At 41.8% G+C, this 16,486-nt stretch overlaps 1 protein-coding gene across 1 annotated transcript in view; it reads right to left on the reverse strand.

The window, feature by feature from the left end:
• The window catches only part of OCA2 (OCA2 melanosomal transmembrane protein), a 220,359-nt gene that overhangs the window by 156,480 nt on the left and 47,393 nt on the right, over positions 1 to 16,486 (reverse strand). The gene's annotated exons all lie outside the window — the stretch shown is intronic.

Consider the following 16,486-nt stretch of genomic DNA (forward strand, 5'->3'; position numbering starts at 1 on the left):
TTTGTTGGAGTTTTATTTATAAACTCACATGTCACCTGATCAAGAGGGACATTTCTGGGCTTTTGAATTTCAAAAGAAAGCCCCGCCTCTCTGCAGAGTGTTTTAATCCAAGAAGAAGTGGTAAAACCCTTGCTCTGATATATGTACCCTGTTTCCCTGAAAATAAGACCTAACCTGAAAATAAGCGCTCGTATGATTTTTTTCAGGATGCTCATAATATAAGCCCTACCCCCAAAAATAAGTCCCAGTTGAGTGAAACCCTGCCCTCCACCCTTGTGCAGCAACCAGAAGAAGATGACATGACTGTATTTGAATAAACGTAGATGGTTGTACAAAGGTGTTTCTTGGTTGAGTCCCAAGCTGCCTCCAACTTTCCTTGAACAAAATGGATGGTACAGGGGTGTCCTTCATGATTCCCCATCCCCATGGAAAAAATGCATCCAACACATGGTAACATCTCGTATTGATTATTGCAATGCGCTCTACGTGGGGCTGCCTTTGAAGACGGTCCGGCGACTGCAACTGGTTCAGAATCGAGCTGCGCGGCTGGTGAGTGGTGGGGCCGCCAGAGAGCACATCAAGCCGATTCTGTATAATTTACACTGGTTACCAGTTGCTGTCCGGGCCCAATTCAAAGTGCTTGTTTTGACATATAAAGCCCTAAACGGCTTGGGCCCTGGATACTTGAAGGACCGCCTCCTTCCATATGAGCCTACCCGGCTGTTAAGATCTAGCCAGGGGGCCCTTTTGAAAGAGCCATCCCTCAAGGAGGTAAGAGGGATGGCTTGTAGACAAAGGGCCTTCTCGGCAGCTGCCCCCAGACTATGGAACGCCCTCCCAACTGAAATTCGCCTGGCGCCGACACTGATGATATTTCGGCGCCAGGTCAAAACCTTCCTGTTCCAGAAGGCTTTTAATTGAAATAACATTAACTGTGGGTCTTAATGATGGCAATTTTAATTGTATTTTAATTGTATTTTAATTGTATTTTAATCATTTTATTTTATTCCATTGAATTTTAATTGTTGTAAGCCGCCCAGAGACCTTTGGGTAGAGTGGGCGGCATATAAATTAAATAAATAAATAAATAAATAAATAAATAAATAAAATAAGCCCTAATGCGTTTTTTGGAGCAAAAATTCATATAAGACCCGGTTGGGGAAACGCGGTAGATTGTTTTGTATCAAAGGTGTTTCTTGGTTGAGTCCCAAGCTGCCTCCAACTTTCCTTGAACAAAATGGATGGTACAGGGGTGTCCTTCATGATTCCCCATCCCCATGGAAAAAATGCATCCAACCCATGGTCACAGAGATTTTGGAACCAACTGGGAAAACAGAAATACCTATATAGACAACATCATACATAAAACCTGGATATTTGGAACTTGGCTCAGGAGTGGGCAGAATTCCGACCTGCAGAATTTATTTTAATTCTAGCTAGAATGCCAATGGCCACCAGCCTGAACCAGTCGCAAAACAATGGCACAGAAGGAGCAATTGCTGGAGAAGGCACAAAGTCCTTTTCATCAGAAGAGCAAGACAGGATTTTGGTTTTGCTGATAAAACTGAGTCCACAGTTCTTCCACACACAAAAAGACATGCCCTATTTTCTCTTGAAGTGATCTTTTTTTCAACAGCCTGATTTAGGAAATTGAGACTTCTGGAGGTTAATTAGTAAAGCAGCTACCATGGTCTCTAGACTCACAAAGAGAGTATGGCTCAGTGAGAAGCTGACGGCATATACCAAGATCCAGGTCTATAGAGACTGTGTCCCGAGCACACTCATGTACCACAGTGAGTCCTGGACCCTTTGTGCGTGGAAGGAGAGGAAGTTGAACATGTCCCATATGCATTGTCTCGAACACATTTTTGGTATCACCTGGCTGGACAACGTTCCAAATAGAGTAGTCCTAGATTGAGCTGGAATTTTAGCATGTATACATTACTGAAACAGTGACGTCTAAGTTAGCTTGGGCATGTCGTGAGAATGGATGATGGTCAGATTCCAAAAGATCTCCTGTATGGAGAATTAGTGCAGGGAAAACGCCCCAGATGGAGACCACAGCTGCGATGCAAGGATATCTCCAAGTGGTACCTGAAGGCCTTAGGAATGGACCTCCACAAATGGGAAACCTTGACATGTGAGCGTTCAGCCTGGAGGCAGGCGGTGCAGCATGGCCTGTCCAGTTTTAAAGAGACATTTGTTCAGCAGGCAAAGAGGCAGTCCCAAAACCAGCAAAATCAGGGAGCTGGACAGGGGACAGACTGTATTTGTCTTCAGTGTGGAAGGGATTGTCACTCTCGAATTGGCCTTCTCAGCCACACTAGTTGCTGTTCCAAGACCTTTATTCAGAGCACGTTACCATAGTCTCTCGAGACTGAAGGATGCCTACTTTAGCTATGTAAAGGCACCTGTTTGTCCCCACTGGAAAGGAAACATGGCCAATTTTAAGCAAATATCAAGGCTTACAGGTATCAGAGACGTCACTGCCTCCTGATAATAACATATATTATGTTCCCTTTCCATACAAGAGGCAATGGGCTCCCATGTATTGATTGAGAGCAAAAGAGGGAAAGTTCCACTATCTTGGTATCTTGCTTGTGGATTTGTCACAGACAGCTGATTGGCCAATGTACATACAGAATGTTGTGCCAACAGTCTTTGTGGTTTAATCCAACATTGCTTTTCTTAGGTTCTTAAACTTCCTGTTGAATGGCTTGGTTGTTTCATTTTCTCCCAGTTCTACAAAGTGTGCACTCAAGGTACTTTAAAGCTATGATTTCCAACCTTCAGTCCCTAGATGTTCTTGGACTAAAACTCCCAGAAATCAATGCCAACACAGCTAGTGGTGAAGATTTCTGGGAGTTTTAGCCCAAGAACATCTGGGGACGCAAGGCTGGGAACCACAGCGCTAAAAATAGCATTTGAATGGAATTTAAAGTGCTTGTGTTACAGTCCTGAAGATACAAAAACACCCAAGTCTATGCCTCATAAATTATCCTAGCATTCTTTACATGTAGTTTCCAAAACTGAGCAACTCAATGAGCATGAAACACCCAAAATAGAACCCAGCACAGTGTCATGCTTCAGTTTTATAATATTCCCTTTTAAAATGCTAATTCAACAAACTGATTCAAGGATTTTTGACAGAACATTAATCATATTCCCAACCTTTGTTCCCTGGAAGATAGATCCAGAGACCTTTCACTGAATGTAGATTCACTTCAGCTATTGTTTAGAGTACGGGCAAGAAAACAACATTCAGCTGGGCAGAAAACATAGCCTTATATAAAATACATTGACAGTGTGCACAGTGTTCTGTCATATCCAAGAGGAGTTAAACTCTAGCTGCTCCAACTAAGCTCCACAACCATTTTCCTCTTTTAGGAACAAATCTGTGTATTCTGCAAGTCTTCCCCTAAAGCAAGTTGGCCACCCTGTTATATAGTGAAGGGTGTGATCTCATTGCCAAAATTGAAGTAATGCTCAGCTGCCAGTCCAGTCAGCTTCTGTACATGCAATCAAGCCTGACGTGCTACCTAGTCTTGCTTTGCCCTCAGGCAGTAAAAATATCTTTGTCCCACCATGTCACACACCTGGCAGGCAACCATGATTGGTAGAATGTTTGGTGGATCACAAACTGTGCAAACCTGACAGAGATTATCACTCCAGATTTATGAAGGACATCATACTCAGTGAGCATACATTGTGTGCTACAGTGCCTACGAAAGTTGCTACCAGCTGTTGCAAGCGTGGGGTTAATTCATCCCAAAATTTATTTAAAAGGAGAGTGGGAAACTGAATTAGATATGCACACTCGATGAAATATGGTAGAAAGTTGCAACTGGAGTAGCCTCTTAAATTAGTAGACCTTACAAAGGAGGTGCCTCACCAACCCTACTGATTCAGTGGGCCTACTCTAGTTGCGATTTACTACTGGATTTTAGCCAATATCTTTAATAAACTAGTGCTTCTTTCAGAAGATGTTCAAGATTTTGATCTAAGTCACAGGCCATTGCTTTAATGTCATAGCTCCAGTTTTTGTGACACAAATCTAATCAATGTCTCTGGAAAACGCTGAAGACTGAGTGGGAAAAGGCAGAAAGAAAGGAGACTAAGCAGCAAATTGGTTCAATACGATCTCTGTCCTCAGAGTTCGGATTTTATTTAAAGAATGAGTAAGTTACCAAAGTATGCACTAAGTGTAAGGGGGGGCAGATGAAAATTGTGTGTAGTTTAAAATCTGCTGCCATATTCTCTTTCCAGTTACCATATGACCTCTCTGCATATGCGAGTGGGGATTCGAACCCTGTTCTCCACAGTCCTAGTCCATCACTCTATCCACAAGAAAAAATCTATCTCCTTACTAAAGATAAGGGAGTAGCAGAAGTGGTCATCATTGTTCTTTGAAACTGAAGATTTTTTTGGTTAAATTTCAAGGGAGGCACAGTCACTGGAGAAATCAAAGAAAGAGTCTCCCACAGGGTCGCATCCTGACACCATTACTTTTTAACATTTACACAAATGATCAACCAACATTCTCATACTCCAGGAGTTTCATCTATGCTGATGACCTTGCCTTGACAGTCCAGGGGGAAACCTTTGAGGCCATTGAGCACCAGCTAACCTCTGCATTAGAAGATCTTTCCTTATAATATAGAAACAACCAGCTGAAACTCTTTAAAAGCAAAGGGCTCTGCCTTCCACTTGAACAACAAAGAAGCAAAGAGGAAGTGGTGAGTTAGCTGGGAAGGCAAGATTGCCCTAACCCAGAGTATTCGGGTGTCACTCTGAAAAAATCCTTAGCCTACAAAATACATTGTCTAAACACCAAACAGAAAGTTACCAACAAAATTACATAATTAGGGAACTGGCTGGATCAGACAGGGGTGCACACTCACAAACAGTAAGAACAACAGCTTTGTCCCTGTGCTACTCCACAGCAGAATAAGCTAATGCTACATGGTATAAATCAGCACATGTCAAACAAGTGGATGTAGCTCTTAATGAATTATGCAGGATTATTACTGGCTACCCCCAGCAAATAATGAATGAAATAAGGTAATACAGCACCAAACCCATCTACTTCATGGACACCCACTCCTTAAATGGTGGCTAAAATCAAGCAAATGTTTTCTGCACACACCACAAGCTCCAAATATTCATCCGTAAGAGGCTAGGTCAAACTTCATCATCATCATAAGCATCCTTCAGTCTCAAGAGACTATGGTAACGTGTTCTGTATCGTGCTCTGTAACATCCTCTCCAGAGCATGAAGCCTGGCTAAAGTAGTATGGAGGATAGGCTGTTACCCAAGCAGCAGATCCCCCCTCTCCATGTTGCTGAAATGGTCCAATGGAAAGGCAAGGGTCAATACAACTGGTTCCAGCAATGTCACAGGAGTTGGCAGAATGACACAAACTGCCTTTGGGAATCCAACTCCGGATTTTGCCTCTAGGTTAACTCCTGAAGCCTTTTCCATGAGTGGATATAACCACAAGGCAGTGGAGGTTTGAAATGGGAGTTTTTCTTCTCCTAGATGGGCTGCCTTCCATAGCTGATGAGCCCCACCTACCCGGCCTGCTCTTTAATAGCGCGGAAGTATGATCCGGCCCTTAAAACTTTCCTGCCTCCCAGGAGTATGCAATTCTAATTGGCTCTCCTATTTACCATATTAGGGTTAAATTTATGGAGAACAAAAACAGCACACCTTCCCAAATGGATGAATGCTGAAGTGTCTCCCACCAGAACAAGACTCTAGTTAGACCATCTGCGAGTCACTTCATAGACTTTGAAGCAAAATAGGAAGATCAAATAATAATCAAGTAAAATGGAGCCATTAGGATACAGGGCAAATTTTCCATGACTTGGAGAAATCCTATCAGTGTAGCATTTATATGGATGCAATTTATGCCCCACCACATATACAAAAGAAGATCGAGCAAATGATCAAGATAATGCCGTTGAAGTACCCCGTGTCTGGTCAAAAATAATCTAATTATTTTAACATTTTAATTGCTTTTCCTTTTATCTATACAAGTATTTCATATACAACTATAATTTGAAATTGTGCAACACTGTGATATGAAGAATGAAGATTGATTTGGGATACTTTGAAGATGGTAGGAGAGACAGAAAGAGAGAGAAACTACATCTGATGTTGTTTTATAAACTGAGATCTACTGCCACAGGGAGGAGAAGAAACAGTACACCCCACAGCCAGAACTATGTACATACGCTTGGAAGGCCATCCATAAAGCGTGGTGGCTTCTCTTCCTCAAGGATGCTGTGCCAACTCCAGCCACAGCACTGTACGGCTGCAGTTCCAGGTTCACGTATACACCTGCCTGCCGATTTCCCTGCTCTCACAACAGCAGCTGAGGCTGATGTCGGAAGGAATGAGAAAATGTTGACAGAGCATAATAAGGCTCTGAGCCATATGCTTCCCGTTCGGTCACTGGAGAAATTATAAACAAAAACAAAACAAAATCCAGGACACACCAGAGAGACTGAAGTTGTACCAAAGCCATAGACTCATGGGATAGTCCTGTGTGTGTCACCAATGTTCATGCTATCGCCATGCTGATAAACAAACTGGAATCATACTTAACAAGATAGTATCCCATTCATAAATGAAAGGCCCCAGAGTTTAAGCCAATCAAAAAGCTGTGATTCCTGCCTTGCAAGAAATCAAAGGAAAATTTTAAACCTAGATTAGGAATACTAAAAGATCAACAGGACAACTTGCTATCTGACCAGGATAAAATGAAGAGGACAATTGCACCAGAATTTATCCAAAGATGATAGGTTCCTTTAACATAGAACCCTGTGGAGAAGAACTTGCAGTTTTAAAAACCAAAGTAAAAAACATTGTCAGTGCATTTGGGAGAAATAAACCAGCAGTGGCAGATGGGAAAACAATAGAAGGACGTCAAGCTACAGATACTGAATCTATCAAAAATGTGCAGCAAATGTGGAAAACAAAACAATAGCCAACAGACTGGAATCTTTCAATACACATTCCAATTGCTAAAAAAAGAGATCCCACTAAGTCCAGTATTTACAGGACCATTGCACTAATTTCTCATTTGAAAAAAAATGATGCTCAAGTTGTTCTAACAAACACTTTTACCCTATGTGTGAGTGTTCTATGCTGTCAAGTGAGAGCCAACTTATATACAGTAGTTGAGCATCAACGTAATAAGGCTTTAGCCTTGCTAAAATGATTCATGAGTTGTTGGAGGTCTTCAGCAGAGTGGCAACAATGGCTGCATCATCAGTGAAGAGAAAGTCCTGCATGCATTTCAGTGGGACTTTGATCTTTGCTCTCAATCTAGAGAGATTAAGGAGCTTTCCATCTGATCTAGTCCAGAGATAGACACCTTCTGTTGCAGTTACAAAGGTGTGGTTCAGCATGACAGCAAAAAAGATCCCAAACAGGGTCGGCGCGAGGACACAGCCCTGTTTCACGCCACTTTGGATATCAAAGGGATCTGATGTTGAGCCATCAAAAACTATGGTGCCCTTCATTCCCTCATGAAAGGACCTGATAATGTTAAGGAGTCGAGGTGGACATCTAATCTTGGGAAGTATTTTAAAAAGGCCATCCTGCTAACCAAATCAAAGGCCTTTGTGAGATCTATGAAGGCCACAAAGAGTGGCTGTTGTTGTTCTCTACATTTCTCCTGCAGCTGTCTGAGGGAGAATACCATGTCAGTGGTGGATCTATTAGCTCGAAATCCACACTGTGATTCTGTATAGACTCTGTCTGCAAGCATCTGGAGCCTCTTCAGCAAAACATGGCCAAGCAGCTTCCCTACAACGCTGAGAAGAGAGATGCCACAGTAGTTATTGCAGTCACCCCTGTCTCCTTTGTTCTTATACAATGTGATGATGTTTGCATCCTTCATGTCCTGTGGTACTCCACCTTCCCTCCAGCAAAGATTAAATATTTCATACAGTTCAGTGGTGATGATCTCTTTACAGCACTTCAGCACTTCAACATGGTTGTTATCCTTTCCAGTGCCTTGCCGGAGGCTAGGGAATCCAAGGCCCCTCTTATTTCTGCTAAAGATGGTTCGCTGTCCAACTCTTCCAAGACAGACAGGCACTCAATGTTATTTAATGCTTTTTTGGCTACTACATTCTCTCTGGAATATAGGTCAGAGTAGTGCTGCACCCAGCGGTCCATCTGCTATGCTTGGTCCTGGATGATCATGCCTGTAGCAGACTTCAAGGGAGCAGATTTCTTCTGTATTGGACCTAAAGCCTGCTTTTTGATGTTACCTGTGTCCACTGCTACCTGTATCTGAGAGCAGAGCTGAAGCCAATGATCATTGGAACATCTCCTGGTAGTCTGTTGGACTTGGCCACAAGCAGCTCGAAGAGCCTGCAAGTTGTACTCACTAGGACAGGCTTTGTATGTTGCTAGAGCTCTCCTCTTATCCTCGATGGCTGGCATCAATTCCTCCGAATGGGCTTCAAACCAGTTGGCCATCTTTTTTGCAATCAGCACTCTGGTAACTGCGTGTGATCATAATACTAGGAAGGCTAGAACGTCTAGTGAGGATCAAATCAAGCTGATGCCAATGCTTAGAACTTGGATGTCTCCAGGAAACTCTGTGTTGAAGCTTCATATTAAAGAACATGTTGCTGACACAAAGACCATAATAACAGCAAAACTCCAGGAAGCGTTGGCCATTTTCGTTCATCTTCCACATCAAGCCAGTACTATTCCTCTCCTGATCCTCCCATCCCAACTTCCTCTGACTCCTGTCCTCCTTCCTCCCCCCAATTCCTTTATCTTTAGCCTTATACCCTCTGCACCTGCTCACACAGCCTAGACCCTTCTTCCTGCCTCAGATGTAGATCCTTATCTCCCACATCTGTTTCTCCCTCCTAGGCAGGCTGACACCTTCCCAGAACCTGCCTGAGGTTCAGCAGTTTCTGGGTCCAGCAAGCCTTCCAGGGGGCTCCAGGAAAGCTCAGACAGCCTACTCAGGGCACTGGCCACAGCGTACACTGATTAATTAATGACAGACACTGAGACAACCAGCTCTTGTGAAAGTATATTGACCCTGTAACTCCAACCATTAAGGAAGGGGAGATTTTATTCAGGTACCAGAATCTTACTGGTATTCAGACTCTGGTCATGTGCTAAAGGATTGCACAGCTGAAATGCACCTTGGCACCTTGTCTATTAGCTTCAATTAGATCCCACAAGTTACACAAACCCAATTTGAGCATCAATAGAATTTTATCAGCAAAAGACATTAGTCCCTTGATTACCATTATCATCACGATGAGTATCATTATTCACTGAGCACAGTGGATTAGCTGAAAAGTATTTGTTTTGAGTTTTGCCTCTGGAAAGGCATAAAATATAATAAAATTAAAATATTTCTTGCTACATGGACTCTGAGATATTTTGTTTTCTAACTCAATAGACTAGAAGAAATATTTCTGGCCCTATAATCCTTTTTAATACTGTTATACAACTATGAACAGATTTGTAATGGCAACCTTCTGGATACATGTTGTTATTAAACCTGTGATAAAAGCAGAAGCTCCTTAAAAGCATGTTTTAAAAGAAAATTTGCTGTAATACATGTACTGAGCAGATTTGAGGGAGTAGGTATTGTAGTTCTCAATGTATCTAACAATCATAAGCCCAAAACAAGAATTCTAAGAAAGAGAAACCCAGCAGGGCTTTGGTGTGGGGGGGGGTGAGCTGTTGCCTTGTTGATTCCAGAGAAGAGACATAAAAGGGGGGGGGGACATCTTTTTAATTAGCCTAACCTCTTTTGAGGAAAGAATACATGCCACTGATCTATGATCACCCTTTGTAGCATCTCTCCTGCAGTCTCTCTAGGAAATCAAAGAAAATGTTACCATTCTGCATCTTCGAGCAATATGCTCTGCCTGTTTGCAACATTGGCATTTCCAACAATGGAGAGTCAAAGAAATTTCATTTCCTTGCTTTTCTCTTATACCCTCTGCATTTCCATCTTACACATAAAGCTAGCAGAACTAATGATGGGAAAGAAACCTGTTTTTCTAGCTCCTTCTTTTCCCCTTCCTCTCACCCCACCTTGGCATTACCATTGCTTTTATCAGACATATTCATTAAAAATCAGGTTCATGGTTTTATCTCTAAGAGGTTTACATGATGAAACAGCTGTCAATAAAACCCTAAAGAGGATTGGTGCTCACATGTCAGTGGCATAACTGAAAGGGGGGGCAACGTTGCTCCTATCGCTCCTAGAAAAATTAAACTCTGAATCCCTCTGAGGTTGCAAAGGGTGGGTGGGCGGCTGGGGGCATCGCACAAACAAAACGGCAAAAAGCACATTATATAAATCAACAATAGGGGTTTTGGCAATCATCCCAAGAAAATAGAAGCGATGTATTAATTCAGGCTTACATATTCTGCTCCAGGCTTATCCACTACATAACACATCCTACATGAGAGAAAAGAGTAATGGCTCACTTAACATATAAAAATCTGGGGGAGGGAATATCTCTGTGGGTGTGCTACTGGCACATTTACATAAGATTTGCCATTCTGGATCAGCATTCTGTCTTTTAACATGGGCAATCAGGTGTGTGTGTGTGTGTGTGTGTGTGTGTGTGTGTGTGTGTGTGTGTGTGTGTGTGTGTGTGTGTGTGTGTGTGTGTGTGTGTGTGTGTGTGTGTGTGTGTTCTGTGCTGTCAAGTCAGAACCAACTTATAGCGACCCTGTTAGCATTTCCAAGGTAAGTGAGATATTTAAGGGTGGTTTTACCAGTTCCACTGCCCCAGTGAGTTTCTGTGGCCAAGCAGCAATTCAAACCCTATTCTCCAGAGTCTCAGTCCATCACTCTATCTACTACAACACACTGGGAAGCTGGGAATCTGTTAGTTATCCCTAGGAAAATTAAAACAGGATGTGAATGGAGACAGTTTTTTAAAATCTCTGAATCATCCCCAGATATTCGTTGTCCAGGGCAAAATGGCGTGTATGTGCACACAAGCACACACCTTGACTTGACATACAGAAGCCAGCTAAACTGGCAACAGCATCTTACTTCAGCACTGGCAAAAGGCTATTCTTCTGGACAGCAGGCTGAGGAGTGATCACCGCTCTCCCACCTGAGGCAGTTACCTTACTTTACTTAATTGGGAGGGTCAGAGCTGTCCTGCAACCATAGGGCAATCACAGAACCAGGTTCTGTTAGCAACATCCAAGTTGCTGCTAATCAATATACACAGCACTAGAAAGAATCCAGAAAGACCATTTCCCTATCCCTGAGGAACCTGAAATCTGAAGTTCAAAAGAAACAAGAGGGTCAAGAAAGTGAGGCCAAGTGGGCAGAAGAATGATGTGTGATTATTCCAGTTGTATGACATTATGCTTAGTTATAGCATAACTATTAAAGCTGTAACAAAAGCTTCACAGAAATACATGTTTTTTTGAACAGGGTCAGCCATGCTTAGACAAACTGAGAGAGCTTCAAGTGGCAGATGGCTAGGGAGATGATGAATATGTGATTCCTCAAACCCACCCTGTGAACTGCTCCAGGAATGGTGTCTCTGCTTTGTGTGGCTTTCTGGTGCTCATTTGATTCTGCCTACACTCTCTCAAAGCCAGGCTTGGTGGATGCGCTCTGCAGGAAATTTGCCTGATATTGTATGGAGAGAAATCCACAGCACTGGCCATTTCACACGGACAGTCCACAAATATTGACTGGCTCTCAGAATTCCTCAGAACCCGGGGGGGGGGGATTGTACTTCTGGCTCACGAGAAGGTGTACTGTCACGTTTGTTCTCTCCAAGACAAGTGAGATGGGAAAGCAGCTGGGGCAGGATCAAAGAACAAAGTCAAAGAGACAGAAGAGAAAGAGTCAACAGAGGAGGAAGGGGTGTGTGATAGTGCAATAGGGGTTGATCTCTTCTCCCACTTGTACAGTGCACTATTCTGATTATCATATAAAAGATATTGAAGAGATGGAACAAGTAAAAACATTGCATTTCTGAGGTAATAAAATGAACCTTGGCTTCCATGGATAGCCTCATAATAATGTGCCCTCAAGTCCATTCTGACATATGGCAACCAGTATTATCCTCCCTCCCTGGTGCATCTGGAACAGATTGTATGCCTTCTACTATTTGTATTGTACATTTTGTTATCATTGCACAAGCTTTAGAAATGTAATTAAATGGGTTATATCCAGAAATACATAAACAAGCAGTAGAATTTGGGAGTTGATGCCCCTCCATCTATTTAACAGCTTCTCTTAACTGTGTATCGTCACCCGTGACTTCTGTTTCTTCAGATCTGCCATCCATGACTACCTTTGGATCTTAAACAATCCTGTCCCTTTTGCCTGGCTGCCCCATATGTTTGGACCTGACTTCCATAATACTTACTTGATGCTATATTTTACTTCTTCAGATCCTTCTTTAAAAATGGGAGTGGCTAAGACTCACTTTGATCCAAACTTGATTGTACCACAGATTTGTATAAAGGCAATTCTATTTTTTATTTTTTCCCCCAGTTATTCCCAATATGAAACTGGATTTTTGACCGAGTTGTCCATCACACCTGCAGATCCTTTTCCTGGTCAGTCACTGCCAGCTTTCCACCACTGTGCATACAAAGTTAGACTTTCACCCCTCTGGCAGACCAAATATGCCTGTACTGAACAGCATCTGCCATTTTTATGCCTATTCTGCCAGTCTGGAAAGTTCTTTCTGCAGCTCTTCACTACCTTTTTCATTTAAATTGCCCCAAATAATTCAGTGCCATCAGCAAACAGCCACTTAAGTGCTCACTCTTAATTCCAGATCATTTTAGTTATTTAAAAAATCGGTCTGAGAGACAGATACTTCAAGGACCTCACCACTCACTTACTCCACCGAGGGCCTGCAGTAAAGGGCATGATGGACCATATGCCACAGGTTATGAACCCCTCTTCTAAGTGGCCAGTGTCTAGCAGTCGCCCTTGTTCAGCAGCTAGGTGATGCTCTCCGAGAATTCGTCACTGTGGCCTTTTCTACCACTGCCCAGAGGGAGTTGTCAGACAAGTGAGCCAAGAGAGATGGCTTTGGATGCTCCTTGCCAGGTCTGTAGTCTTAACACGTATGGTAGCTAGGGCAGATAGCTGTTCTCTAATAGCATTGCAAGAAACAGTGTTTCTTTCAGATTCTGAGTGGGAGGAAATGCTGGCCCTCAGCAGATGCTTTGCCACCCACATATAATTCAATACCGGCTGCTGGTATTAGGTTAGATCAGGTAAAGCCACATGAAAAATTGATTGCATTGTCCAGATTGGAACCATTTTCGAACAGTTCTCATGGCCATCAGTGCATGTCTGTCATGCCTTACTTAAATAGGGAGAAGACCATTAGTGAGCTGCTACAGGCTTCACACCTTCGCTACACACACCACTCCTTTGCCTACAAAAATTGCAAACAGCAGAAAGAGAGCGAGTATGAAGAATCATATTCCCTCTTGAGACACTACAATGTGAATGGAACTCATTGACAAGAAAACCCCTTGCCTTTATTCTCAAGAAGTGAGAGGGCAGGCACAACATCTCCAAATGAATTACCTAGAATCAAAATTCCTATCATCTTCCTCATCTCAATGTATTTCTCTACTGAACACTGACTTCCTTATTTTCCTAGAACAGGAAATGTGATTTCTCCAAAGGGGGGCAGTATGCCTTGCCAATCATAGCAAAGTTAGGGGCCAAATCCACAAATTATCTTAGGTACAACTTACTCGGCTAACAGAGTACAGTGGTGCCTCGCTAGACTATTGCCTCGTGGGATGAAAAACCCGCAAGACGAGTGTTTTTTGAGATCACTATGGTGCCTCACAAGTGTTTTTTTTTCTATGACCATGCTTCACAAGACATTTTTTTTCTTGAGACCGATGCTTCGCAAGACTTTTTTTTTTTTGAGACTGATGCATATGGAACCTCGCAAGACGATTTTTTTCACAAGACGACGATTTTCACAGAACAAATTAAAATCGTCTTGCGAGGCACCACTGTAATACCAAAAAATACCAACAAATGTAACAGTAGTTGGGAGTAATAGGTAGCTAAATAAAACAGGTGACAAGAGAGAACACGGGGTCTTGTCCTCTCTTGGTAATATACACATCACTTCCTGATGTGTATATTACTAATCTCAGGCTTAATTCCTCCTCCTTCTCCTACATCTCTATTAGAGACCAATAGCACACAGAGGTCTCCATAGTGTCTGCGAAAATAACCTTGTATGTGGAAGCTAACATGAGGGGTTTCTGTAACCAGTAGTTTCCTTCTGCAGTATCCCTAAATCGATTCCACAACATGATTAGTGGTTTTATATATATATTTACATACATACATACTGGAATAAAACCAAATCTTTAGAAAGCCAAAGGATTGGAAAGGTATGAGGTAGCAATGTTTTTAACTACATACAGTGGTGCCCCGCTAGACACTTACCCCAGTAGATGACGAAATTGCTTCACGAGTATTTTACGATCTCTATTGCGATCCCAAAACAGTGTTTAGATGGGGAAAATCCGCTTGAAAATGATCAGTTCCCTGCTTCGGGAACCGATTTTTTGCTTTACGAAGATCAAAACAGCTGATCATCGGGTTTCAAAATGGCCGCCCGCTGTTTCAAAATGGTTCCCCGCTGTGTTTCCTCACTTTACAGGCACCGGAAAATGGCTACCCTATGGAGGATCTTTGCTTTACAATGAGGTATTTCGCCTGCTGGAACGCATTGAGAGGTTTTCAATGCATTTCAATGGGCTTTTTACTTTCGCTTGATGACAATTTCATTCTACAGCGATTTTGCTGGAACGGATTATCGTCGTCAAGTGGGGCACCACTGTATTTACTTGGTTGTTTTTATTAATAAAGATGTTATTCCCTTCCCACATACTGTATATATATGATACAGACTAAAGGTCTTATCAAGTCAAAAACCATCCCCATATCACTCACTGGTCCAAAAACCGGTTAAGGAAACCACTTACATAAGGGCAGTTATGTGAGCAGCTTTCCTCTTTCGCTCACTGAGCATCAATCATTTGTTCACGTAGTTGAACAACATAGGTTGTTCTTATGTTCCATCAAGATTTATGGTGGCCAAATTAATTAATGACCTTCAAAAATATTCCATTATTAACAGTCCTGCTTAGACCTTGCAAGCTAAAGAACATGGGCTTCCTTATTGCATAAATCCATCTCATTGGTTTCTTCTTTTCCTGTTGGTTTCCATTTCTCCTAACATTATTGTCTTTACCAGTGAGTCTTCACTTCTCATGAAACACATATCCAAAGTGTAATGGCCTCAAGTTATTTTAGCTTCTAGACAGAGTTCACATTTAATTTGTTTTAGATCCCATTTACTTGACTTTCTGGTGAGGTATAGTATCTGTAAAGCTGTCCACCACCACCCAGTTTAAATTAACTGATTTTCTTTTTCCTTTCAGTTTTCGTTAATATCCAGCTTTAACATATACAAAACAAAATTGGGAAGACCAACATATGAATGATCCCAATGTTGATCTCCATTTATACATCCTAATACTTGAAGATCTTTCCTCATTCCTTCAAAGATGCTCTTCCAAATCTCACTCTGATTTCTTAACTACAGACTTCATTTTGATTAGTGACTGAACCATGACACAATCAAATTATTTTAATTTCTTCCTTGTCAATATTAATGTTACGTAATCCTTCTCTAGTCATTATTTACATCTTTTGAACTATAATCCTGCTTTTGCACTTTCTTCTTTCACCTTTATCAGTTATTCAAATCATTCCAATTTCACTTGTAATATGATATCATCTGCATATTTTAAATAATTGATGTTTTTATCCATCATTTTTACTCCCCAAGAACAATACTTGCCTTTTAGGCCTTACATGATCACAGAAGACAATAGAATTCTGCCCTTTATAAACTCATAATCTGCATTAGTAATCCATGAGAGATGACTGACTGGACAAAATTTTCCATCAGCCTGGTAGCCCCTTTCATGTGTGAATCATATAAGAGATTAGCTACATGACAATCATGGACTAGGACCATGTTACAGATCCCACCTCTAGCTTCACACTAGTTCCTCCTGAACTTCCATGTATTACCATAAATTAATGAGCTGATATAAAGGGATTAAATGGGGGATTAAGTGATGCAAACTTGGGAATTACTTTCAGAGCAATGAATGTAATAATGCACTGAAGCCATCCACAACCAAGCAGTTATCAGATGATGCTCTGGATTCTGAACACCATAACCTGCTCACTTATGAATGGCTCCAGCATATCGTTATATTTGTTTTACTTAAAAGTAAATTCCTAAGATCTGCTTACATGAAAGCACATGCTGATACAAGACTTCCACAGCTTAGCAGTATCAACCACATAGAATCTTACATGTGAGATCATATGCCCATACCATGATATCATGATTTAGTGATGGAACTGAGTAA

This window comes from Pogona vitticeps, chromosome 3 (assembly GCF_051106095.1).
Source record: "Pogona vitticeps strain Pit_001003342236 chromosome 3, PviZW2.1, whole genome shotgun sequence".
Lineage (NCBI taxonomy): Eukaryota > Metazoa > Chordata > Lepidosauria > Squamata > Agamidae > Pogona > Pogona vitticeps.